Here is a 27,268-nt window from a genome sequence, read left to right on the forward strand (position 1 = left end):
CATTAATGACATTATTATATAAGAAAGGAGTATTTCTTTTCTCTCGGTAGTGAGAGAGCCTTGACCGAACTGCCACCTGCGCTCTTCCAGGTTGTCCTACATTTACACACAAACACGCGGTTTCAGATGAAGGACCCCAAAACAAAATCAGATAATAAAAATAAGGTAACAAAAACCAAATCTCCTTAATGAATTCGTCGACCTCAATGGGTACGATGCGACCACCTCTCCCTCTAAAACAACGGGGTTTTGTTTTGGTTTTTTGCTTGTTCTTAAAGAAGTTGTTGGGTATATCCGGGTAGTACTGAAAACAGCGGAGAGGATAGCAAACCACCTGTTAGAGTGATTGGATGAAATGTCACCGGGCTGAAATGTCCCCTTAATTCCAAAGGGGCTACTCTAGAGTAAGGAGCTTGACCAGTGCATCCTGTAGGTTGGCCTGCGAGCGCTCCAATTGGAGAACAGCCTTTACCAAAGGTGTCGTGGGTTTTGAAGACGCTCGAACTCAGGACGAAAGGGAGAAACGTGCATGGCAAACCCTCACAGTGATCAACTCCCGCCCGGAAACCTATGTCCCCACTGTGGAAGGATGTGTGGATCCAGGATTGGCCTCCACAGTCACTTACGGACTCACTGTTAAGACCGTTATCATGGAAGACAATCTTACTCGGCAACGAGTGATTGAAGAAGAAGGAGGAGGAGGAGGAGGAGGAGGCCAGGAAACCAAGGCTTCCATTCATAATGAATGAATTTGTAATAGCCACCAACCCCCATCCCAGACCCCACAAACTAGGCACATAAGATCGCATATTTGTATCCCGCCTCAAGTAACCCAAATTAAATTCCACCCTCAGTTGCCTATCTGCAAATACTGATCGGAATTTCCATTTCTCTTGCTGGTAAAGGTAGGCGTGATCAACCCTTAACTATCCTGATACTGAGCAAGATTTTTACCCCCACTTCTTCACACATTCTCTTTAAAGTAAATTGCACTGTGTTGCGGTTGAGCTTACTTTCAAATCAAGTAGCTTTAGGGTCGCAGCCATGGAAAGTAAGTCCCATTCAGTTCGGTGGGAATTTAGAGGGAACGTGTTTAGGATTGGGCTCCTCGAGATACCTTGAGGAGCCCAATCCTAAACACGTTCCCTCTAAAGAATATTACTAATCTGCATCAGACGATCTCGCAGTAAAAGCTGCAAAGAGGATTACAATCCGCCCTCCACTCCTAAAAATGCATTGATAGGCAGAGAACAAAGCTAACTCCTTTGCCCCTCTTTGACCACCCTGAATATGGACAGGGTGGTTAATGCCTATTCAGGGGCACCTAAATCCCCCTTATCTTGTCTGCGCCTTTGCACCAACATCCTAAATAGGCGTCCTGGAAATAAATTCCATAGGATCCAGCGGAGACTAACTTCCAAGTGGTGTGTTTAGACGCAGCTGGCGTCTTTAAAAACCCTCGTAATTACACTTCTGCTTCGACACCCCACTCCAATACTACTCTATCCCCCATTCTCTCCTTCTTCCGAATAAATGTGATCACACCCTTGCTTTAAAATAAGCGCCCCAGAATCTTGAAAATAAATGGGACATTCCAGGACCGCTAAATAAAGACTCTTTCGGTGCGCTGCGCTGCACCTTTAATCGGAAGTCGAAGTCTCACAGCGCAGAGCAAAGCGTTTTTTTCAAGGAAAGCGTGGATAGCTTGCAAGTGACAGCATCGACGCCGTTCCACTTCATAATACGTGTTTTCGTGCTTAAGGTGCCACAAGAATCTCGGCTGATTTTGCGGCAACAACCTAACAGGTCCCCCTTTGGGAAAGGGCCCGCAGAGCGCAGCCTCCGTGATCTCCCGTCAGGATCACTTTTGCCGGACGGTTTTTAACTTTCTTTCCCACTGAAACTTGCTAAATTCCTGTTTAACAGGATTGCAGTCCTATGCACACTCACGTGGCAAGAAGGTCCTCTGATTCATTCATTACTTGGAGGAAATCCCCATTCCTTTCAACAACATGTCAAAAGTAAGATTGTACTAGCTGAGTCTTCATCCTCACACCCTCACCAACCAAACGCTTCATGGCGGCAACCCAGAGGAGTGTCAGATGGAAGTAAATTCTGTGGAATGCAGTTCTAGCTAATGTGCTTCGGACCAGAATATACTCGGAAGTAAATCCTATTGATGTCAATAAGCCATATCCAAGCAAATGCAGTTGAGGTCAAAGTACTTCTTCAGCGGAAATGCTTGAATCCGTTTCTAGAAAACTGTAGGTACATTACATTAATAGTAAATGTGTTCAAGGTCGGACGGCCTGTCACTACTGCTGCAGATTTACTACTCCGGGATTAGTACTGTGATACAATCACATGAATGTTTCAATAATTATAATGGGCCTTCTAGTCAAGCAGTACTGCCGAGTCCCGGTTTTAACTCAGTTTAAATCCATCTGGGTCGGGGAACAAGCTGCTGGTGTCACTGGAGTCAAGAGCTGCATTCCTGCAAAAATGCTGCGCCGGTCCCATGGACTTCAACAGGATTTAAGCTGCCCAACTGTGCGCAGAGCTGCAACTAATGAAACAGAGATGGACGCGTGTCTCGGGGACAATGTCAACTCTGCAAAACTGCCTTCAGCTTTCTGGGGGGAAAGCTGCCGCAATCCCAAGCACATCCGTTGCGCAAAATAACCCCCATTTTACTTTATGGGGCTTCAAGAAACAGCTTTGGGCTGCTGTGTAACTCTAACTGAAAATTGTGGGACTCTGCTTTCCAGAAAAGCGTTCAGAGTGGTGGGGTATCTTAACTGGGCTGTGTCAGTTCTCCAGGGCCAGGGGTCCGCGGGGCGGGAAGGGAGAAACTCTCCAAGCAGTTCCGGAGCAGGACTTTTAAATAATTTTGTGTTTGTGTCTATGGAATGAACTTCCTTCCCATTTTAAGAAATGGCCTAGAGATCAGAGCACGTCGATCTGAATCCAAAGAGGCACTTTTCTTTCCCTATTCCAGACAGGGCTGACAGCGAAGAAGTTCTTGAAAGCTTCTTATTTTTTGCAACCTCGGAATGCGAGTGGCGGACACTGGAAAGAAGGGGTCGCGGGTGGTACTGAGACTACCAGCACACCTGATCTACAAGGGCTCAAGGCGAGCAGCGAATATTACCAAGTAAAAATATTAACATAAAGGAGAAAACGTGATAATCTCTGAGTAGGCTTTGTTATGAAATACCTCCTAATTCATTTGCTTCACGATTCACTCTCGATATCAACCCTAATGAAGGGCTGATCTACACTCAGTTCACTAAATACTGTAATGCGGAGCTCACTGATTGATCTGGCAGACAGGAAGAGGGTTCTCCGGGTTATGATTCGCAGTGTCAATAATCCCCTCTGGATCGAGCCCAGAGACAACCGACCTCATGTAAATGCGCCTAGGCTGCAGAAGGACTGGGGTGTTTCTTTGAATATTTAGTGAGAGGTCACTTCATAAGTTTTTCAGCCTAGAAAACAAGGTGGCAAGGCCAAGAGAAAATACTGGAAAGCCATCATCCCTGGAATCCCAGAGAGTCTAATCTAGGAACCTTTATTTTAGTATTATTTTAGACTTTTGCTTTCATATTCCACCTTCATTCCAAGGAGTTCAGGGTGACGTATATGGCTCTGCCCCTCTCCATATTATCTTCGCAACAATCCTGTGAGGTCCCTTTGGCTAAGCCGCTAAGGGATGGTGGCTGGTCCAAGGTCACCCAGTCAGCTTCAATGGGAATTTGAACCCTAGTCTCGTCCAACACCCTAACCACCACACCACACTGGCACATCCGCAAATGTGTTAAGAAAAACTCAGCTGGAGAGGCCTTGGGAAGACTGAGCTCCCACGTACGTTATTTTGAGTCATTGCTGTGGGGTGACTCTAGAGATGTGTTACAGGTGTGCTTGCTCCGCGGTCTAAAAATGGCAAGCTCGAACCTGAGGAATTGGTTCTTAACAGAAACGCTTGTCCAGATGTGAACTTGCCCTCAACGTCGTCATCTGAGGTCCTGCTCAAACAGGTGACACACCTTCGGGGGTTAGGCCAGTGGCGACCAGGAAAAGGTTTGTTATTCTGTAATTGTTGCCGTTTCATTATTGGATAGATCAAGTGGTTGCATGGATTGCAACTTGTTTTGATTCGGATGTTATTGTCTGAGAGCAGCCATGAAAGTTTAGCTGTGGGGAGGCGAAGTATATTTTAATTCTTATGTAACTATCTGCATATAATCTTAATGAAAGAAGAATTCACACTCAGGATGGATGCAGACAGATGGATAGAGAAACGGGCAACGAACGCCTAGATGCATTTTTACTACAGGTAAAAATAAAAGCCTGCCTATCCGAACGAGAATTTCCTAGGAGTCATACCTAACGCAAGCTACATTTGTCGCTTCCACGTTAATTGCTTGGGTCAGGGTGGTAGGCTTAACCACTTTCAGTCGAAATGTTCCTGCTTAACTGGTGTGAAATGGGACTCTTTGCAGCAGGGCCCTCCATCCTAAAGCTTTTAAAACGGTACATTTTACATGGAGGTTCAAGCAAATGTTAAGAAAGGTTCCGGACAGAAGCATCACGGGATCCGGTGGTTTATATATGGGGTTTACATATGGCACTCTGTATGAATAAGACTGATTTCCTCTTACATATAATACTGTATGTACACTCGAATACAGAATGCGCACAGACCCTCAAATCCGTTGCTAGGAAGGGATCTCTTTGGGACGCCGCTCTTCCTTCCAGGCTCCTGCAGCTGCAAGGGCGTTTGGGGTATGGACTTCTGTTTCGCTAAAGGATTATTAAGCCGTGCTGCTTGCCCTCTAAGATTCCTTTCCAAGGAGGAAAGCGTCCATACCTCGGTCGCGAATTGCCTCTGGCCGCTTCCTAGAGGACCTCTACAAGGGAAACCTTTTCGCTTCTCAAAGCAGAGCGTTTTCACAAGGGAGACAAAAGACTCCGGGTTGCGATGAAGAAGCTGCTTTGCTTCAGCTCCTCGTGGCTTTGTTTGTTTGTTTTGACCGCGGCACCTCTGAAGAGCTGGGTGGAATCTTATCCTTGCCCGATTACTTTTCACACAGGAAACGGGCAAGGACCCTAGAAGTTGGGCCTAGGGCTTGCCTAGGACGACCCTCTGGAGGTTTATTCAATCACACCCAGTTCAATGGGCTTGACAGTGTACCTATGACCGCAGTCGAGGACGCAAGCCACGTTCCAGGGCGATGCTGCCATTGAACTGAATGAGTCTGGTTTGCCACCGTTTGTTGAAGGCACTTCTTTCTCACTTGCCCCTCCAAACTCTGTTCGGCTCATATCAAAAGAAATACCACCTCCACACAAAGCCCCCTCCCCATGCACCTAACTCCCCACCCACCCCACACAGTACTTCTCACATTGGAAACTTTGGGAAACTGAGGGACGACAACTTTCCCGGATCATGAGGTCATACAGAGGTGTTTTCATTAAAAACCAGCAGCAAGAGAATTTGATTTGGGAGGCGGCTTGAGACAGAACATGACGATGAAAAATGAAATTTTAGGGATTCAATCCTACACATATTTCTCTAGGAGCAAGTCCCATGGAACTCAGTGGCTCTTACTTTTGAGTAGATATGGATAGGTTCATACAGCCAGCCTTATTGTTGGGACTTAGCTTCAACTGAAATAAAGAGGGCCTGTTTTCAAGTAGCAGTGTTTATATTACCAATATTTGAGGGTGGGGGATCAGACCCATTAGGATTAAGAAGCATTTATTCAGAAGCAAGTTCCAATGATGGCCTTTACTCAGTAAAAGTTGTGACCCTGGGTTTGTACCACATTCTCCCTTTAGATGTTTATGGATGTGATTGCAGGCTGTTTGCTTGTTTTTGACTTTTTACAGACTGTAGCTTTAATTTTTAACCATCTGTTCCTGTCAGCAACTTTGATCACGTTTTCAAAAGGCTGCACAATTTAAAACAAATGAGTAGGAGTTCTCAGGATTGACTAGAATCTACAAACACAAACACCAGACGTCTAACTCTTCTAGATAATTTTACATGAGGGAAAGGGGTGAATCTGAACAATTTTATTTTGCTTTATTATTATTATTATTATTAAATTTTACCAATATGTTTCCAGATAACGTTGACAAGAAAATTATCCGGGGGGGGGGGGGAGATGCTGAAACATTTTCTTCAGAAAGATATACAAAAATATTATTCTTTTGACTGGCAACTTGTTAAGTGTTGTTGTTTTATTGCTCTAATATTTAAAATCTTATTTCAAAAGAAACCTGTTGGCTGGATCCCCCACCCCCAGGAGGGTCTCCAAATATCAGCAAAGAAGTTTCATTATAACTGCAGCTTTTTAAACTATCTCCAGTTATGCTGATTCTGTTGTTTTAGAAGTCCAGCATATGGGCTTTTAATTATTTCCAAATTAAACATATGCCATGATGCCATACTTCTCTCTCTCTCTCTCTCTCTTAAAAAAAGTAGATACTTTTTATTAAAAAACGGGGGGAGTTGGAATTATTTTAAAATTATATATATATGTTCCTTTTTTTTTTTTTAAGGCCTCTTATGAATTGAAGGAGGACTTTAAAAACTCAAGAAAGAAGCATTTCACCCCCTTTAAGTAGGGTCTGGGTTGGATCCTCGAAATGCTCACTGATGTTGAAAAGGAAACTTTTGCAAGCGCAGTGTGTGGTAGGTACGTCCCTTTTCTATTCTTTGATTTTAATTGCTAGCCTATTTTATCTTGTTAAGTTTGCTAAACTGTATGTGCAAGACACAGAACCCAACACCCAAGAACAAGGTTATTGCTCTACGTAGGACTGGCGCTGTGGCCAACAGGGGGCGCTCAGACATCCAGCTCAGCCCCCGCCTCTCATCTAAGCCCATCACAACCCCGGAAGAAGCGGGTACAAGCTTGCAAGCTTAGCAGGGTCGAGTACAGATCTTTAGTCCTCATGGATAAAAAGAGATTAAAGGCTAACTTCCGTCTCTCTCCCTCTCTTTCTTTCTCTCCCCCCCCCCCTTTTGGTATCAATTTTAACCAACTACAAAAATGTAGAGCTTTTATCCTTTGATGCCTCCCTAGAAAGAAACTGTTACATCAGCTGAGAAATTACATCGTTTGCAGAGCCAACAAATCTAACATGAAGTGGGGGAAATAATTTAATTAATAAATGATCTTCCTTAGAGGCACTTAAAAAAAAGCAGCCTGATCTTTGCCTCCCCCCTTTTTTCCACCCCGCACCCCACATTACCAGTGCAGTCCTTTCTCGCTGACTGTCGCTGCATCAGATTGAATGTATCAAACAAAAATAAATATCTGCACATTAAACTCTCTTCTCCTTCTGCATTTGTGGGCGATCTTTCTATTAAGGCTTGCATTTATTTTCCATTCGAACCTATCTTATTTTATTTTATTTTTTAAAATTACTAGAGAGTGCCCGAGAGAAAAGCCAAATCATCAGAGGGGAGAGCAAAACAAGCTAAGAATTAAATACTAAGTCACACATTGTAGCTGGACCCATTTATGATGGAAAGGCTAAATAAAATTGCAACAGCCCCCCCTCTTTTTTTTCTTTTCTTTTTTTAAAGCCTCTTCACCTGTATTTAAATAGCACGTCTTTAATTACAGCGGTCGGGGATGTATGAGGCTGAAATGAAATTAGCAGTCATTACCAGGCCCTTTAACTCCGTGGTGCTTTTGATCAGCGCTAAATTAGCTTCCCAGTCCTAACAAAGGCTCTATAGCAAGCAGTGGGCTGTAAATAAGACAGCTCGACCTGCCCTCAACACCTTTCCTCTTGTCAATCACAGCTCCGTCATTCAACCCAAGATTAACCTTTATCTATCAAATGCTTTTTAAAAAAATAATGAAAAAGAAATAGAGGGAAAATCCAAAACACTCACAACTTCGTAAAGGGGGCTACCTCCATTTAAAAATTAAAATGGGGGGGGGGTCCTGAATTATAATTAGCCTTTTTTTTTTTTTTTTTTGCATTGTCAGGCGTTCAGTAAGGCTTTTTGTGAAGGCATTGCAGTGCCAGTGAGGGAGAAACCCCCCCTTTCTTTTTCAAGGGGGCTGCAAATCGATAACGAAAGTTGGGGGTGGGGAAGAGAGGCAGAGAAACAGCTGACACCCCCCCCCGTGTGTTTAAACTAAAGGCTGATCTTCATTTTACCATTAGGGGGCGCGAGAGAGCAAGCGCGAGCCTCGGCAGCTGGTACCGTACAACACCTTGCAGATTTCAGGTAACGCATCTTCCCCGATTTCCCTCTTCCTTCCCTCCTCTCCTCCCACCCCCGGCTCCTGCCTGCACATCTTCCTTCATTAACCCGTTTCCCGGAAACTCAACGTGCACGGTGTCATAGATTCAGATAGGGCACGGGCAGATTGTCCCCGATAGTTTGGTGTCTTCATCATTTTTTAAAAAAATTCGGTTTGGCTCAACTAAATCTCTTTTTTTATTGCCAAATTGCGTTTACGGGAAAACACACACACACAACAACAACAAGGCTTCTTCGGACTTTCCGCTCTAATAGGGGCAAACCTTTTTAAAGAACCCCCCCCCCCCGCAATTAAGCAATACACGGCTATTTTGCTCTCAAATCCAAACAAGAAGGGGGGGGGGAGGGAGGGAGGAAGGAAGGAAGGAAGGAAGGAAGGAAGGAAGGAAGGAAGGAGGGAGGGAAAGGGGAGAACAATTATTTTATTTTTCCAGAAACTGTACTTTTCAGTCCAAAAAGGGGAGGGTGGGGGGAAGAAGCGGAAGGGAGAGAGTGAGAAATGTTAAGTATTTGCAAAGTGCAACGCTCTTTTCCTGACGGCTGGAACACAGGAGGTGTGTATATTTCCCAGATCTAATTCCAACCCCCCCCCCGCCCCTCAAGTCTCGGAGAAGGCAAGTAAAAGCAGAGACTGGCAGTGCATGTCAAAGTTGGTGCAAGTTACTTACAGGTTTCTGCCACTCCACTTTGGGCTCTCGGCTCGGAGGGCGTTTGATTGGCAGAAGGAAGACAAAGTCCGCGGGGGCTCCTCCGTCCCAGCTCGGCCTCCTCGGGGGCTTGGAGCACTTTCCCCCGGACGGCGGCACTTGCGGATGCTCGGAGGCTCCTCTCTCGCGCCCCCCACCCCCGCCAGCTCCAGCCTTCCTCTTCTTCTCCAGCCAGAGTGAATCCAGTTCCGTTTTTCTTCCCCCGGCAACCCGGGTTGCCTACATCCTTCAAATCCTAGTCCTAGCTTTAAACTGCAGCCCCTGGAACAAGGGGGGAGAGGGAGAAAGAGAGAGGGAGACAGAGAGAGAGGGAGACAGGGAGAGAGGAAAATCGTTTATGGTATGGCTTAAAAAATCCAAATGGCTGATTTTGTGTGTGTGTGTGTGTGTGTGTGTTATAAGAATGCACCCACAACAACAAAAAAGTCAATTCTCCGTCTCTTTCTCTCTCCTCCTCTCTCTCCCTCACCCCCCCTCCGTCCGCAGAGGAGAATAAGAATAAAGAATAAAAGCTTTATATTTTTGCAGTGGGTATTCAAAGATAATTTGATGCTATTGTTTCTGCTACAGATGGTTCTTTTTAATACAATAACAGTGCGCTTTGTGCATGCCACACACAATACAAATCGAAAAGCGTTTTCCTGAATAACCATTTTGTTCTCATTTGTATAGGGGCAACAAAAGGCGCCGTGAAGTAATGGGGATTCTGTTTATTGAAGCCACAGAATAGGGGCTTGATAAAGATTTAGGTTTGGTTGCCCCCCCCCGCTCCCGCCCAATGGAGGCACACAAATGGAAAAGGACTTCGCAAGACCTAGCCTCTCTCCTATTATTATTATTATTATTATTATTATTATTGCTATAGATCTATTTCTTTTTAAAGATGGGGGCTTGTGTCTCCCGCTCGGGTCTTAATCGGCCCTAACATCTGTTTATTTCAATGGGGCGGTCGTAGTAGTTGGGGGGTGGTATCCATTGCTTAAAAGGAAAAAGGAAAATTAGAATTACAGAAGAGGGCATGAGAAGGGTATTATTGGATATGCAATACTGAAGTGGACCACACATTTGTACACATTTGTGCGTGCGTGTCTATGCCCTGGTTCCCCCCCCCCCCAGGGTTTCAACAGATCCTCCAGTCCAAGCTGCGTGACCAAGGAAGAGACGCTTGCCTCTCTCTCCACCCCCCAGATCAGTCCGATCCAGCTCCACAAAAAGTTTTCTTTAGACAATCCCACAAGCAAATGACAGTCAATAGAACCTAATGGCGACACTTTCAAGGACCTCGGTTTAATTGGGCTGTAGATCAAGCTAAAACATTCGCCACTCGAAAAGGCTATCTTCACATCTAATCTCTGCAACGCAGGGCACCTACTCTGAGAGTATTCAAAATTTCCCCCACCCGGCTCGTTCCCTCTCCCGTCCTGCTCAGCATTCAGCCCCGATGCTGCTGCGAATCAACGCGCTTCCTTTCCTTCTGCACCAACGTCACGTCTGAAGGGTCCCTCCCACATAAGTTTAACACGCATCTCTGCTCCGTCAAGATTACTCGTCCTTTTAAGCGCCCCTAACCTCTCCAGAATGGATTCGATTCACAAGGACGTTTACACAGGATAAGTTCATCCGTGACACTTCCCCTCAGCACTGCTTGCCCCCCCCCCTGCGGTGGCGAGGGGCGATTCGGATCCCGGCGATTCCTCCCCAGCCCCCAGCACACACTGGCAGAGAGAGGAGGCACACGAAAAGGACACCGGATTGTGATCCGGGGCATGCAATCCCTAGCAAAGCAGCCTCCAGAAGGAAGAAGGCATTGTTTCCATATATTTCAACTCGAATCGGTGCTAAAAGTTAAACTGGAGAATTTTAAGTCTCAGCTTTGTCACATGAGCACGACTGTTTTCCCCCCTCTCCAGTGGAGACACCCACCCACCCTCGTTCGTTATTTGCCACGAATAAATTAGCAGCGCTAATTGGGGCGACGGGAGATGCCCGGTTGTCGACGGGGAGGGGCCACCTTTCTCGGATTCCTGGGAAAGGAGGCGCACGAGGCGCAGAAATCCTCCCCACTCCAACGCCTTTAGCAAACCGAGTTGCGGGCGCTTGCTTCGCACCGGAGGAAGAAGGCGTCCATTGGCCGAAGAGGAGCGCTTAGAGACAATGGGAGCGCGGCGGGGAAGTTGGGGCGCGGGGCTCTGTGTTCCTCTACCTTTCTTTAGGAATTGATGCTCCGGTCCGAGCCGCTTCTGTAACCCTGTCCTGACCGTAACCTACCTCCGTGACTTTTTAACCTTGGGGGGGGGGTGGGGAGGAGTGCCACTCTTTAATTAGTTTTCCCACATCGCACTCCCCCTCTTCCAGCATATAAAATGTGCTTCCCCCTTGCAGTCTTCACTTTTCCTTTTTAATCCCCCCTCCCATTATTGGTTTAGAGGCCGCATCTTGGAAAGTCACCTAATAAGGGATTATTGGGGAATTAGAAGTGACACGCGCCAAAGCCAGCCCCTCCCCACACCACTTCGGGGGGAGCAGGCGCCCGGAGAGCGGCATTTCCCACAGCACGTGGCTCGCCTTGCCCCAATCCTTTCCCCTTCCCTCGGCTTGTTCAGAGCAAGCAAGAGACCAGGAACAGTGTTCCAGAGGTCGTGGGAAAGGCGTTGGGCGTCTGTGCCTGCAGAAATAGAGCCAATCTTTAATAGGGCGTGTATACTCCGAGATTGTTCCTGGAACCTGGAGCCACAAGTCACATAAGCCAAAGTAATGGGATATGAGGACAATCGTTTTCCTGATCTCAAGCCCCATTACCTGGAATTAAGGTTCGTTGAAATCAACAGAACCTTAAATTGATATTTTCTGAGAGGAGGTGCGAGATACGGTATCTCACTCCTAGCTGAAACAATGAGGCGAAAATTTACCAACTCCACTTTTCTTTCTCTTAGACTCAAATAATACTATTCATAATAACCCACATTTAAGCAGGAAGGGGAAGGGACGCTGCTTCACTTCGGCTTAGCAGATTTGTGGATCGCAGCGTCAGAGCTTCTTTCATTTAGTCCCGCAGATTTCAGTAGGAGTTATTCGGCTTAACGGTTCGTAGCACTTCTCCGAAGAGACGATGGCAATTCTCCTATACCCTCGCATCCCATTTTTACGCTTTCCGCCGCCCTCGTCACTTTTTTGCCTTCCCCCTTTCTTCTGAAGATTCATTGCGCTGGCTCTTCATTTTTGAAAGACCATTTAAGCAGAGAGAATAGCGGGGATTATTACCCACGTCTTTTAAAACGAGCCTAAGGATGAAGTATAAATTAATTATATGACGCACCCCACCACCCTGACCCCATAAGCTTGTTTAACTTGACAGCCAGTCCCTCGATTGCAACCGATCTTGCTTCTTGAGCTGCCACCGTCGCCTCTGCGCGCTCACACGGGGAGTCAATCCATCTATCCCAGAGTAAGCAGCGCGCCGGAGGATCGTCCGCGCCGCAAGGACTCTGGCGTCCGGGCTGCAGCCTTACGCTCTGGACCAAAGGCAGTTAAACTGAAATGCTCCCTTAGCCTGCCCCCTTCTCGCTCTGTATAGATGCCGATTCTGATGGGGGTCATGACTTCCAATCCTCATCTCACGGGAGGAGCTCCCGAGGGATTGTCTGGGGCCGTCTCCAGTACTGTACACGGAGGAAGGGTGGGTCTACGGCTTTACGCACGCGGGCTGTTGGCCTTCACTGGGCCGTGGATCGGGAATATGCCGAGATCCTGCTACCACCACCACGATCAATGATCACTAATCCGGTTTAGTCAATACTAACCGATCCCCAATCCCTTGCTTCAGCGATGGAAATGCAGATGAAGAGAGGAGTCTCTTCCAACAGGATCTGAAAATGGGGTCCCTTAAAGTGGAAGAGCAGAAACAGGGAATTCCGCCAAACAGAAAAGCGCCCCGCAAACTTTGTGGAGAATCGCGATTGGCCAGGAAATAAAGGAACCCGCCATCACGATTCCCTTCTTACCTCAGGAGGATATTTACAGGCGCTCCAGCTCTAATACTGTCGGTAATGTGTAAATAACACAAATAATGCATATAAAGGACCCGTTTGAAGGCGGCTTGCCTAATTCGGCTCAACAGTTGTAGATGGGTCTGTCACAGAGTTCTTCTCGGTTGGCGTCTCTCTGTGCCTGTTTAGATGTCTAAAAGTTATAGGAAACGGGTTGCTGACCACATAATCAGAACATAAAAGAGAGTGAGAGATGAGTATCTTAATCGCTATCAAGGCATGTTTTGTGTACGTGTACGCATGCAGAGCTTTCTCTAGAAAGGCAGACTGATAATCCTATACCACTATGTCACTTTCAAATAACGTGATCCCCAAACTGGTTCAGGCGAAGCAATACACGGATTAGGAACCAAATTGGCTCCAACGTCTGCTTCTAACAGCCTGATCGACATCTTGGTTCCGCCTCTCCGGACTCAAGCCAGTACAGTTGCATTGCACAAGGCAGAATCATTAACGTAGTCAGGACTTTTCCATTGGAATGTGCATCACAGGCAGAACGCACTTTACCGCCACAGTTTGTTTCGTTTCGTTTATTATTACATCTTATATCCTAACTCAGTGTTCCCCAACCTTGGGCCTCCAGCTGTTTTTGGACTACAACTCCCATCATCCTTGACCACTGGTGGGGATGATGGGAGTTGTAGTCCAAAAACAGCTGGAGGCCCAAGGTTGGGGAACACTGTCCTAACTGACCTCCCAAAAGCACAAGGTGGCCACACCCTTCTTTTATCCGCCTCCCATTTTATCCGCTAAGTGCTTCGGCTTAATTGATTTGTGGATCGCGGTGGAACAACCTTAAGAACAGATGGGGTCGGGACGACGACAATCAACATCGTTCCGCAATCTATATCCATCTTTTTCAGGCTCCTAAACTAAAAATTGGCCGGTCTAAAGCTTGTGAGTCTTGAAAGTTTCTTTTTCGAATCTCGTTAATCCAACAAGTTCCAAAAAGGCTGCCGCTCTCTCTTCGCCTCTGGGGCACTTCCACCCACAGCCAGGATCAGAAGATGCACTTAAATTATGCTAAATTTAATGGGAGCCAAAAGCTTAAGTTCAAGGACCGGGGATGACTGATTTTAGTTATTAGGGACGCCTGCGGGTAAAGGAAGAGGCAACTGTATCTCTGCCCAACTTCCAGAGCTAAAGAAGAGAAATGTTCACTCGGAGTTGATATTCTTTTTCTTATACAGTAATAACGTCTGTATCCTAAAACGAGCTAGTTCTGAGAACAAATTCTAATTAAGTGGGCTTATCAGGAGCCAAAATGATTTTACTTTATTTTTTTTTAATAAATAAATAAATTCCCATCTGTTGAGTACTGTGAATTTTCCTTCACCTCCGTCTGAACGTCTCCGGAAATATATTAATTATATTATCTAGACCGGATATGTTTGTCCTGAATTAACCCAACACAAATAACGTTTTGGATCTTAAAAAGGCTGTCCTGACACAATCCATTCATATAGGCAGACTTCCAAGGAGAAATGAAGTTTCACAGGAAATTAAGTTTCATTAACATATTTCACCTGGAGGTGAAGTCCCATTTAAATCGATTTACTTCCCCGTAAACGGGTGTCTGTGCTGTGTACAAATTTTCCGTAAGTTGAACTCGCTTCTATTTACCGACACGTATAAGTTTATTCATCTAGCAACACGACGGAATAATTCGCATTGGAGGAGATTTAAATCTCATTGAAGTCAATCAGACCACAGCTCAGTCTGTGGCCGAGGAAAGCGAAAGTACTTCGATTACACTAGGGTTTCACGTTTTACCTTTTTATCACGTCAATGCACTAACCACACACTAAAACCACTTACTCTGGAGGAAGCCCATTGACATAAAAATTATTTCGGAGTAAAGATATCGTGGCTCACAGCAATTGGATCTGAAAGGTACCAATAGGATTATGGATCGGGTTATCTACACAGTTTTAATGCGTGACTTCAGTTTAATTAGGCTGAGAACTGGATAACCACGTTTATGGAAGAGAATTTTGGCATCCTATGTAACACCCTTGTCATCGCATCCGGCAATGATTGAGCTCAGTTGTCGCCGCAAGACCGGTTACCCGCCAAACGGCAGGATCGGACTCCGGAGTCCGCAACAGCCCGATTCTAAACACAGCAGAATTAGAAGTCAATTTCCATGGTGATCAATTGGTCTGACTTCCAAGTAAACGTCTTTGGGGTGAGGAGGCAAAACCTGTGGGCATCATTTCTCTACAGCGGGAGCAGCAACTGCTACAGATTTCTCCAGCAAACGTCTACGCAGGAGCTGCGCTGTCTATGGAAGTTGCCCCTAAAACTACCTCCCAGCAAGAGGAATTAACTCATCTTTTACTGCGCCACTTGAAACGGATAAGCCGGTGTGTGCGTGCGCCCCGGGGTGGGTCGCAGTCCTCCTCTGAAAGCCCTCCGCCCTAAAGCATTTCAAGACACACAGGTACCAACTACCAAAGTGTTGCGAAAGTTCGGGAAATGACAACTGGCAATTGGAAACTCTCTTGCTTAAGCCCTGCATAAAGCGAGCTGGGCTTGCACAAGAAAAACGCCCCGGTGGATTGGGCCCCAGGTCCTTTCCGGATAGTATTTTTAATTCTGAGTTCTCACATATCTAGGTTAGAACAGCCGTGTGCAGAAAAGTCTGCGCCTCGCAGCTTCCACCCACAGCCTACAGCCACATTATCCAGACAAGACAAACCTTGCCTCCTCGGAGATGCGGCTTCTTGAGCTTCCACCCAAGTGGAAGTTTTGCTCAGCCGGGAGTCCTGTGCTCTATGCGCCGGGAGGCAGGAAATATGTCACCAGGCGTTTCCACACTTGCTACTCAAAACAATTATTATTATTATTATTATTATTTGCATTAACATATTTCAAATCTAAAATCTGCAACTGCTAGAAAGTATAATGGATGTCCTTTCTAATCTGCATTAGCAGCAATTTGGGTGCTTTCACACCAGGCTTAAACTGGTTTGTGCTTAAAAACTTTACATTGGCTAGAAGGAACACTTGATTTCTCAACCCACATGAACGGCATTCCCGTGTTTTGGCAGCTGAGGCTTAAGTGATCTTGTAGCTAGCCCCTACTCATGTACTTATGCCAACCTCTAATCACTGTTAATGTAGAAGAGAACGTGGAGGAGAGACATTTGTAATGCTAATGAGCATTCTGGCCAATGGTGGCTTTACATATACTCTGGCTAATGCCTAAGAAACTGAGCTGCGAACAACAACAACAAAAACCCACGTTTTAACCTCTCCATGAACTCAATAGCTCCTTTGGCAAGATCAGCTCTGCACCCACACTACTGGGATAACAGCAGAAAGAGCTTTCCTTATAAGGTTGTTTCAATATATATGAATACCTTTGAACACTCGAAAGTGTTAAATAAATAACAAAGACATTTGTAATGCTGGTTGAATTAACAGTCATTCTAAGCCATACATGTGAAATTACCCCCGTGAAATCACAAACTGCAGAAGGGGCTCAGATGTGCTTTTTGACTGTTGAGCGATATCCTGCACAGCAGCCACTGCTTAGCTGAACACCCACGAATATGTTTCCCTTCCTTGATACACTTTTACAATTCGCAGTCAAAGGATTTATGGAGTGGCCAAAAACGGGTTTTCTTTTTGTAAAAGATTTGCAGAAGAGTATGTATGAAACCAAGGAATGGTACTACTTATTCTGAATCAATCAATCAATCAATCAATCAATCAATCAATCAATCTAGATCTTAAGAATTCCTTAGCATCCTATCTTAAGGCATAAGGATCATTTGCTATTACAGTACAAATCTCTCTCTCTCTCTCTGTGTGTGTGTGTGTGTGTGTGAACATTTCACAAAATAACCTTCCCCAAAGTATAGATTTTGACAAGTTTATACAGATGGATAGGAAGATGATGCTTAAAATATCACCGAATAAACCCATGATGAGTAGTTTTGGTAGTACAGTTCTTACATTTCCTCCTGAAATTCTCCCTCTAAAAATATTTGCTGTATTCCACATCCATTATCTCTTCAATAGAGAAAGGGTTAGCATTAAAATCTCTCCCCATTAAACATTTCCCCCATAACAAGGCTAGAACATGGTTTTAGTCTGCTTGCTGCCACTGCTATCGCCTCACACCATAGCCAATGGAGGTTGAAAGAAACCTTTCAGAATTAAGACGGCTGGCAATTGTAGTGCATTACATATATTATAATGTGAAAAGTATTGTGTATCTTTCCACCATTAAAGGAGGCTGAGAGGTTTTAAAGTTTTCAAATTAAAGTGCAGCTTATCACAGGGAAAATGTTTCTGCTGAAGTCCCTCCCGAGACACACTTGGTGGGTCAATCACACACCCCTAATGCTTCCTACAACTTCCATAAATTGCTCCCCCGCCTCCACCTCCCAATTTTGTCTTTTACAGGTAGATAAGACAAACTGACCCACCACTGAATTATTGTTCAGCATCCAAACCAAGGAAAAATGGTGAAATGGCAAGTCTGCGAGAGAAGGCCACTAGATCTGCTCACTTTTTCCAAACATTATAACATACTACCTATAAACCACAAATTAACTTTTCCTCTATAATGTGCCGGGGAAATTGTTCAGACAATTAAATGTGATCGAAAGCACCTTCAAACGACCAAAACGTTTAAGGAACAGATTTGTCTTTGTCCCAGTTGCAATTCATGGCCCCCAAAGAGGGATGTTTACAAGCTCTGATTGCTAGGCCAATACTGTTATCTGAGAACTGTCTCATTCATATTACAGGGAGAAAATAACTCTCATTATTTGCTACAGAATTCCTTGTCACCAGTTGCTATAGTGCCAGAAATACCTTGAAAGCTATGTAACCACTTGCTATAGTTCAGGATTTCCCCCAGAATATAAGAGTATGGGATTTAGAATCCTGCAATGTATTTTAACTCTTTCAGCACCATCTCCTCCAAGAAAATGTGTCCAATTGAAAACTGAGCTAATTTACGGTGTAGTCTTCACCCAATTTACCAGCGAATTTCTGCACAAATCCCATTGAAGTAAATGGGACTTGCATTAGGAGCAGGCTATGAGTGCTGCTGTCTTCACTGAGATTAAAACCACCTGAGATTCAACAACTTTGCCTGTCTTCATCCAAAAGGAAAGTGGTCTCCAACTTCGTGATAACAGAATAAATGATGTAATGATGTAAGGAGGGAGCTGCAGACCAAGATAGGAAAAGAGGTGGTAAGGGAACACTTAGCTACTTTAAATTAATTCAAATTTCCAGGGCCTGATGAGCTGCACCCAAAGGAGCTTGTGGATGTAATCCCAGAGCTTCTGTCTATAATCTTTGAGAATTCTGTCTATAATATTTGAGAATTCTTGGAGAACGGGTGAGGTCCCTACAGTCTGGAGGTGGGCAAATGTTATTCCCATCTTCAAAAAGAGGAAAAAGAAGACCCAAGTAACCACTGACTGGTGAGCTTGACATCGATACCAGGAAAGGTCCTAGAACAGCTAAATCAACAGTTGGTCTGTGAGCACTTAGAAAAGATGCTGTGATACTAAGACACAGCATGAGTTTAAATAAATAAATAAATATTCCACCCATCTGGCTAGGTTTCCCCAGTCACTCTGGGCCACTTCCAATAAAATATTAAAAATACAATAAAACACCAGTCATTAAAAACTTCCCTAAACAGGGCTGCCTTCAGATGTCTTCTAAAAGTCAGATAGTTGTTTATTTCTTTGACATCTGATGGGAGGGCGTTCCACAGGTAACAAGTCATGCCAGACAAATCTCATTTATTTATTTCTTTTTATAGAGTTACAAGCTTGGAGGATCAGGGGAATGCTGTGGACATAGTGTATCTTGATTTCAGTAAGGCTTTTGACAAAGCCCCCCATAATATTCTTGTGAGGAAGCTGGTAAAATGTGGGTTGAACCAGGTAACTGGTATACATGGGCATAGCCAGGATTTATGGGGGGGGGCAGCCTTATCAGGGGAGGCAGAACTGAGTTATATGCGATGCAACTGGTCAGTTAGTTAAGTATTTTTATTCATTTACTTGATTGTATGGGCAGCTGCCCCCTGCACCATGGTTTCTCATTATCCTGGAAAAAAGTGACAAGTGCAGTGCTGCAGGGGTCTGTTCTGGGTCAAATATCTTAAGGGCTTCCCTATGGAAGATGGAAAAAGCTTGCTTCCTCCTGCTCTGGGTGGCAGGGCTCAAACCAATGGCTTCAAGTTACAAGAAAGGAGATTCTGACTAAACATCAGGAAGAACCTTCTGACAGTGAGAGCTGTTAGACAGTGGAACTGTCTCCCTTGGCAGGTGGTGGACGCTGCTTCATTGGATGTTTTTAAGCAGAGGTTGGGTGGCCTTCTGCCATGGCTGCTTTAGCTGAGATTCCTGCATTGCAGGGGGTTGGACTAGATGACCCTTGGGGTCACTTTCAACTCTACCATTCTATGAAATGGGAAGCAAATCAGAGTAACTTCAACTTTCAGTGTTGCAATATACATTTGGGATAGTTTTGGCAAACAAATATAGATACAGTGGTACCTCGGAACTCAAAGGGCTCCGTTCTTGAACGTTTCGGCTCCCAAATGCTGAGAACTCAGAAGTAAGTGCTCCGGTTTTTGAATGTTTCTTGGAACACAAAGGTCCGACACAGCTTTTGCTGTGCAAAAATCTAGCTGTCGGCCAATCAGAAGCCAGGCCTTGGAACTTGAACGTTTCGGAACTTGAACGGTCTTCCGGAACGGATTACGTTTGAGTTCCGAGGTACCACTGTAATACAGAAAGAGACTTCTGCATGCCTCAGTATACCATTTGCTGGGTTTCATTGTGTTCATGTCCTCTTGGAGGACTCGTCATATGCATCTAGCTGGCCACCATGGGAATGGAATGCTGGATTAGATGAGACTTTGGTCTGATTCAGGGGAGCTCTTCAAATAATAAACAAACAAGAATCAAACATACAAATAGTAAACTTATTTTCAAATGTGGATCACTGACCCTAATGTTGGGAAAGATGGAGGGCACAAGGAGAAGGGGACGACAGAGGACGAGATGGTTGGACAGTGTTCTCGAAGCTACCAGCATGAGTCTGACCAAACTGCGGGAGGCAGTGGAAGACAGGAGTGCCTGGCGTGGTCCATGGGGTCACGAAGAGTCGGACACGACTAAACAACAACAACAGTAGAAGTATCAGCAGGCTTGGGGGAATCCCAAAGTTTGCAGAAGTAATATAAAGAAATAAAAACCCTAAAGGGGTGTGTGGAATCTCAAAATAGAACAATGAGGACAGAGCATGTTCGGTGGGAATATTATGCTATGTAGGGAAGCAGAAAACTGGGTGAGCAGGAATCAAATGGCACATCAAAGAAAAGGGCATGGATGGAATCCTAAACTGGAGTACTCTATACTGTAACATTTTTCTGAAAGTGCCACATGCAATAAGAAAAGTCAACAATCTAAAACAGTTCTTCATGGGAGGGTGGGGCCCTGATTGACTCCAGCTACAAAAGTTGAGGTTGCTGAACAGACTCTTGGGTTGGGGCATTGTTAGGGGTTTTTGCTGGGTGGGAGGTTGTTGCTGTTATTGATATTATTATTTGTATATTTATTTTAGATCTTATGGTAATTTATGTGGAAATTGCTTAATTTGGTTCTGTACTTTTTGGTGTTTTATTTATTGTTTATGACTACTATTGTTACATTATATAATTTTTTTCATGTTGTTGAGCATGGTTTGAACTATGGAAAGGCGGCATACAAATTAAATGATGGGTGCATGCATGCATGTATGTATGTAAAAATACTAACCACTTAAGCTGGTGTACTTGTACTCAGAACTGGCAGATTCTGATCCTGAACAGAGTTTCCTTGATGCAATGACTGACTGAGTTCTGTGTCAGTGCCACTGACTTCACTGTGAGTGCCTTGTAAGTATACACAGATTGAACATACTCACAACACTGAAGGGAATAGGACATTCCTTGCTCAGTGCATTTGCTGAAGCCCTGCAGTACTTCGATTTGTGACCTTGAAATCAATGGAATTTATTTTTAAGTAGCACACATGGAGTTGATCCAACTTTAGTCCTACTCAGAGTAGACCCATTAAAATTAATGGAGATAGCTAAATTAGGTCCATTATTTTCAATGGGTCTACTTTGAGTATAACTTAGTTTGATATAGCCTATGTTTAGGATTGCTGGTCCGGGAAAATGCTGATGAAATCGGTTAGGTACAGAAGGTTAACATTAAATGAGACAGCAGTTTGAAGCTTAATACCTTTTCTTCAATGATGCTGATGGAATAACTCCAGAGAAAGCAGCCTTTTATTTACATTGAAAGACAGGACCCATCCCAGCCCCAAAGCATTTTGCTGCCTTGAAGAGGGATCATCCAGGATCCCACTGCAGCAGATGCTGCTGGGGTACTCCTCTCAGATCACACACCACTCCACATCAGCTTCCCTTAAAAACATTGCTATTTGAAGTGATCTATTGGATTGTTTGTGGGCCAGCCCAGTAAAAATAAATCTATCCTGAATTATTTTTCTTATTTACCAAGACTTATGAGAGAGAGAATGAGTGTGGCGAGAGTGATGAGAGAGAGATTGTGTGTGTCTTCCACTCCTCCAATTAGCAAGGAAAGAGCAGCCCTCAACTGGAAATTCCTCTGGGCTAAATAAAGCCGAGTTCCACCTGGTCCTTGCCTCCTTTGTGTATTCAACATAATTAAGCCATAACAGGAATGTGGAGAGGGCTATTACCAGACCTGCACTCATCTTTGTGGTTTCATACAGTCTCCTACCCTGACCTCCTTTCCAACTTCATTGCTGTTGTCCATATTGATCATTTATTCTAAAGGAAGCCTTGGTTACTCACACAGAGATCCAGGATATCCCAACTTTAATGCTGAATTCAGATAGATTTCTTTTTTAAAAATTCTGTCACTTTTCTATCCTCGAAAGTGTCCTCAAGACACCTCATGCATAACTTTTAATCCACGTTTGCTTTGTTTTAAAAAATCTAAGACACAATTAAACCCAACTGAAAACTATAAAAGAGGACAGAAACAGCAGCAATATATTATCTAGCCAGATCTCTGAAAATGCCCATAACATAAGAACTAAAAGACCAAGGAAAGCTTGTCTATTGAATTTCCTTCAGTAGGGAGTATGACTGGGAAAGCAACACTAGAGAAAAGGTGGTGCCCCTGTAACTATCAGCCTGATTTTAGAAAGCAAAGCAGAGCCAGCCCAAGACATTTTGCTGACTGAGGAAAAGGACAAAATGGTTCTCCCTCATGTAGAGAAGCTGACTAGACTGGCAATTGACTCTTATTTTAACACTGGCAATGTAATAGCATCCCCCATGCACCTAACAGCAGCAGGCTAGTTTTTTGGGGTACATGACAGACTGTGACATACACCACTGATTTCCAGCAGAGGGGAATGACCAGGGAGCTCTGAAAGAATGACCAGGGTACCTCCAATATCTGCTGCCTGAAACAATTGGTTCACTTTACCTAATGGTGAGGTCAGCTCTCTAGCCAATGCATGCTATGGTCTTAGGAACTTTCAGCATACTATTGTGCCCTGCTTTGGAGATAATTTACCTAAGCTTGCATCAAGTTCAGTCACAGTCTTCCCTAGGTCCACCGTTCTTCAAGTGTGAGATGGGATTCATATATCTATGGAAAACTTTTCTCTTTTTTTGTCTGATCCACATGTTGCAATGGGATCAGAGTTCTTCTTCTTCCTCTTCTTCCTCTTCTTCTTCTGCGATCACTCGTAGCCAAGTAAGATTGTCTTCCATAAATACAGTTTTAACAATGAGTCCTTGACTGTGGAGGCCAATTCTGGATCCACATGTCCTTCCACAGTGGGGACATTGGTTTCTGGGCAGGAGTTGATCACGGTTTCTGGGCAGGAGTTGATCATGGTGTGAATTTGCCAAGCGTGCCTTCCTCTTAGCACGTTTCTCCCTTGTATCCTGAGTTCAAGTGTCTTCAAAGCCCATGACACCTTTGATAAAGGCTGTTCTCCAACTGGAGCGCTCGCAAGCCAGTATTTCCCAGTTGTCAGTGTTTATATTACCTTTTTTTTAGATTTGCCTTGAGACAGTCTTTAAACCTCTTTTGTTGACCACCAGCATTACGCTTTCCATTTTTAAGTTCGGAATAGAGTAGTTGCTTTGGAAGATGATCATCAGGCATCCGCACAACATGACCAGTCCAACGAAGTTGATGTTGAAGCATCATTGCTTCAACACTGGTGATCTTTGCTTCTTCCAGTACACGGATATTAGTTTGCCTGTCTTCCCAAGTGATGTGTAGAATTTTTTGGAGATACCATTGATGGAATCTTTCAAGGAGTTGGATAAGAGTACAGTGGTACCTCGGGTTAAGTACTTAATTCGTTCCGGAGGTCCGTACTTAACCTGAAACTGTACTTAACCTGAAGCACCACTTTAGCTAATGAGGCCTGCTGCTGCTGCTGCGCCGCCAGAGCATGATTTCTGTTCTCATCCTGAAGCAAAGTTCTTAACCTGAAGCACTATTTCTGGGTTAGCAGAGTCTGTAACCTGAAGCGTATGTAACCTGAAGCGTATGTAACCTGAAGCGTATGTAACCTGAGGTACCACTGTACTGGTAAGTGGTACACTGGATGACTATATTTAAGTTTAATCAGCCAGATAAGCAGAGACTATGATTGGACAGTACACAGTAGATGAGCTGGATGGGAAAATTAATGTCCTACACTCCCCCCAAAGGAAAAGCTTTGCAGCCAGAGGGTGCCCCTGGACCTAGCTTCACTCCTGGAGTCCCAGGCTTAGAGTGACTTTTTCCAGCTTTGATTGATTCACAAATGTACGGTGTATATATGTGGGTTATCTTGAAGATAGTCTAGAAACCACTGCCTCAGGACTGAAGAGCATAATATACTGTGATCATGTTACACCTACTTTGAAGACACTATCTTATTCACACTTACTTGGGCCTTAGTCCACTGGACTCAATTACTTTGAAGAAATTATTAACAGTTGCAATGAAATTCAGGTTTTTTTCTGAATCCAGTTGAAGTAGCTTTGGCTGAACTTTAAAATCCTAAAATACCAAATCCTGAGATAATCAGGAATCGGATTTTGTTTCTTGATCTCAAAACATTCTGCTTCTCCTATGATCCAACTCCTATGATCCAACCTGATCCAGATCTTGCCCTTTTCAGATGTTAGGTTAATTTCCACTATAAGCACTGAAATTGTGGTCCTGGAATGCCTTTTTTACAAGGGTCTATTTGTCGTCTTACGTTGCTGTTTTGTGAGAGGCAAGTGGAAGACATTTTTAGTTTGCCACATGGTTGGGTTTAGGTTTGTACATTAGTTTTAACTGTTTTCATTTTTCTTTCTTTTTTTCAATGGATTGGTTTTATGAAGTTTTATTATTTGATACTTTTTTAAAAGAACTATTTTCAAAACTACCTAACCCCACCTGAAAAACAATAAATAAGTACTGCAAATAAAAGAGCCCCGGTAATTGCTAAGGGCAGACTCAATGTTCTCTGTCACTCTTGTGCCTTTCTTTCAGGTTGGGAAGGGAAGTTGGCATGGCTTTCCACAGATACTATTGGTTGTGACAGAAATCCTAACAGAAATCCATACTTTCCTGGGAAAAAGTCTCAATGGGGCTCAATGGTCCTTTGTACTGCTGATTTGGCTGTTTCATTTGGTCCACAGTCATGATTATTTTAATGTGCAAGACTGCAGTATCTGGTGAACATCTGGTATCTCCTTGGGATTTTTAAATTGATTAAATATGGCAGAGATGAAATTTAGTAAAAATATTCCCTGCCACGTAATAACTAGCAACTTTCAGGATTCCTGATGTGTTGAGTCAATCCAGTCGCAATTACTAGGAACACTAATAAATAAGGAGTACGTTGGCATTCCGCACAGTCGTAGGTCAGATGCATATTCCTGTTCAAAAGGAATAGACCAAACAGGAAGGGAAGAGTAGTACTGTATATAAAGGATGTGTACACTTGTAATTTCAAAGCCTTTGTCTATTATCTTTGAGAATTATTGGAGAACAGGTGAGGTCCCAACAGACTGGAGGTGGGCAAATGTTATTCCCATCTTCAAAAAGAGGGGAAAGGAAGACCCAGATAACTACTGACCGGTGAGCATGACATCAATACCAGGAAAGGTTCTAGAACAGATAATTCAACAGTCAGTCTGTGAGCATTTAGAAAAGGATCATAGAATCATAGAATTGGAAGAGACCACAAGGGCCATCGAGTCCAACCCCCTGCCAAGCAGGAAACACCATCAGAGCACTCCTGACATATGGATGCTGTGATACTAAGATCCAGCACGGGTTTCTCAAAAATAAGTCATGCCTGATCAATCTGATTTCTTTTCTTTTCTTTTTTGGATGGAATTGCAAACTTAGTGGACCAGGGAAATGCTGTGGACATAGTGTATCTTGATTTTAGTAAGGCTTTTGGCAAAGTCTCCCATGATATTCTTGTGAGGAAGCTGGTAAAATGTGGGTTGAATGATGTAACTGTTAGGTGGATTTGTAGCTGGTTGACTGACTGAACTCAAAAAGTACTCAATGGTTCCTCGTCATCCTGGGGAAAAAGTGACAAATGGGGTGCCACAGGGTTCTGTCCTGGGCCCGTAGTTGTCTTTATAAATGACTTGGATGAAGGAATTGAGGGGATGCTCATCAAATTTGCAGATGACACAAAACTGGGAGGGGTAGCTAATGCCGCAGAAGACAGAATCAGAATTCAAAATGACCTTAACAGATTAGAGAACTGGGCAAAAGCTAACAAAATGAATTTGAATAGGGACAAATGTAAGGTTCTGCACTTAGGCAGGAAGAACCAGATGCACAAATATAGGATGGGGGACACCTGGCTTACTAGCAGTACATGTGAAAAGGATCTAGGGGTCTTGGTGGACCACAAGCTTAATATGAGTTAATAGTGTGATGCAGCAGCAAAAAAAGGCTAATGGTCAAGAGAAGTATAGTGTCCAGATCAAGGGAAGTAATAGTACTACTCTATTTTGCCTTGGTCAGAGCACACTTGGAATACTATGTCCAATTCTGGGCACCACAATTTAAGAAGGATGTTAACAAGTGGCAAGTGTGCAGAGGAGGGTAACCAAGATGATCAAGGGTTTGGAAACTAAGCCTTATGAGGAGCGCTTGAAGGAGCTGAGTTTGGTTAGCCTGGAAAAGAGGAGACTGAGAGGAGATATGATAGCCATCTACAAATATCTTAAGGGCTGTCACATGGTGGAGGAAGCATGCTTGTTTTCTCCTTGTTGAACCCATGGCTTCAAGTTGCAAGAAAGGAGATTTGACTAAACATTCAGAAAAACTTTCTGACAGCAAGAGCTGTTCAGCAGTGGAACAGACTCGCAGGAGAGGTGATGGACTCTCCTTCCTTGGAGGTTTTTAAACAGAGGTTGGATGGCCATCTGTCATGGATGCTTTAGCTGAGATTCCTGCATTGCAGGAGGTTGGACTTGATAACGCCAGGTGTCCCTTCCAACTCTACAATTCTATGACTCTATGATATCAAAAGTGGGAGTAGGAATCAGGAGGCTTCACCAAAAGCCAAAAGGATGGGTTATCTCCAAGAGTGGGATTTCAAATTTCACAACACCTTGTACATTATCAATGAAAGATATTTCAGAAGTTTTAAAATATGATATTTAGTTCTCCCTGACTCCAAAGAACCCCATGGCCCACATACACTGATAACAATTGCTTGCATTTCAAGTAGTGTAACATCAACCCAACCAAAGTTCAGCATTCCCACTGAAACATGTTGAGATCCTGCCCCATAAAAATATAATTGCATTGCATTTATCACACTGTGTTAAAGATGGACATTTCTGCTAGCCCAGGAAAATCATCAATACACACTTCAGAGATGCCACAAAAAAGAAGGAGTTCAAGGGGAAGGGAGATTGGGGAGCCTCCTGGGCAGAGGATTCTGAACCCTCAGTCATATTGGCCTTGCTGTTAATATGGCCTTGACAGTGCTTTCCAGCACCCAACCCTTCACTCTCCTTCAGTCTTTAAAACACCCTTAAGGAGTAAGCTAGGCATTAAAAAAAGTCCTGTTTGTTCAGTTAAAAAAGAACCAGAGAACAATTCTATCAGCTGATCTCATTAAACCTATGCCAAGCAAGCCCTTTCCAACCTCTGCCCA

General features: G+C 44.1%; 1 protein-coding gene across 10 annotated transcripts in view; it reads right to left on the bottom strand.

Annotated features, from left to right (window-relative positions):
* Nucleotides 1-27,268, bottom strand: part of LOC308478489 (uncharacterized protein) — a 451,389-nt gene that overhangs the window by 105,611 nt on the left and 318,510 nt on the right. For 2 of the 10 annotated variants that reach the window (XR_013987047.1, XR_013987048.1), the window contains exon 6: nucleotides 8,962-9,261. The exons of the other annotated variants lie outside the window; for them this stretch is intronic. The gene's annotated coding sequence lies outside the window, so the exon portion shown is untranslated. The remainder of the gene's footprint in view (nucleotides 1-8,961; nucleotides 9,262-27,268) is intronic. 10 annotated transcript variants of the gene reach the window in all.

Source organism: Podarcis pityusensis (genome assembly GCF_964106645.2).
Source record: "Podarcis pityusensis genome assembly, chromosome: 5".
Taxonomy (NCBI): Eukaryota; Metazoa; Chordata; class Lepidosauria; order Squamata; family Lacertidae; genus Podarcis; species Podarcis pityusensis.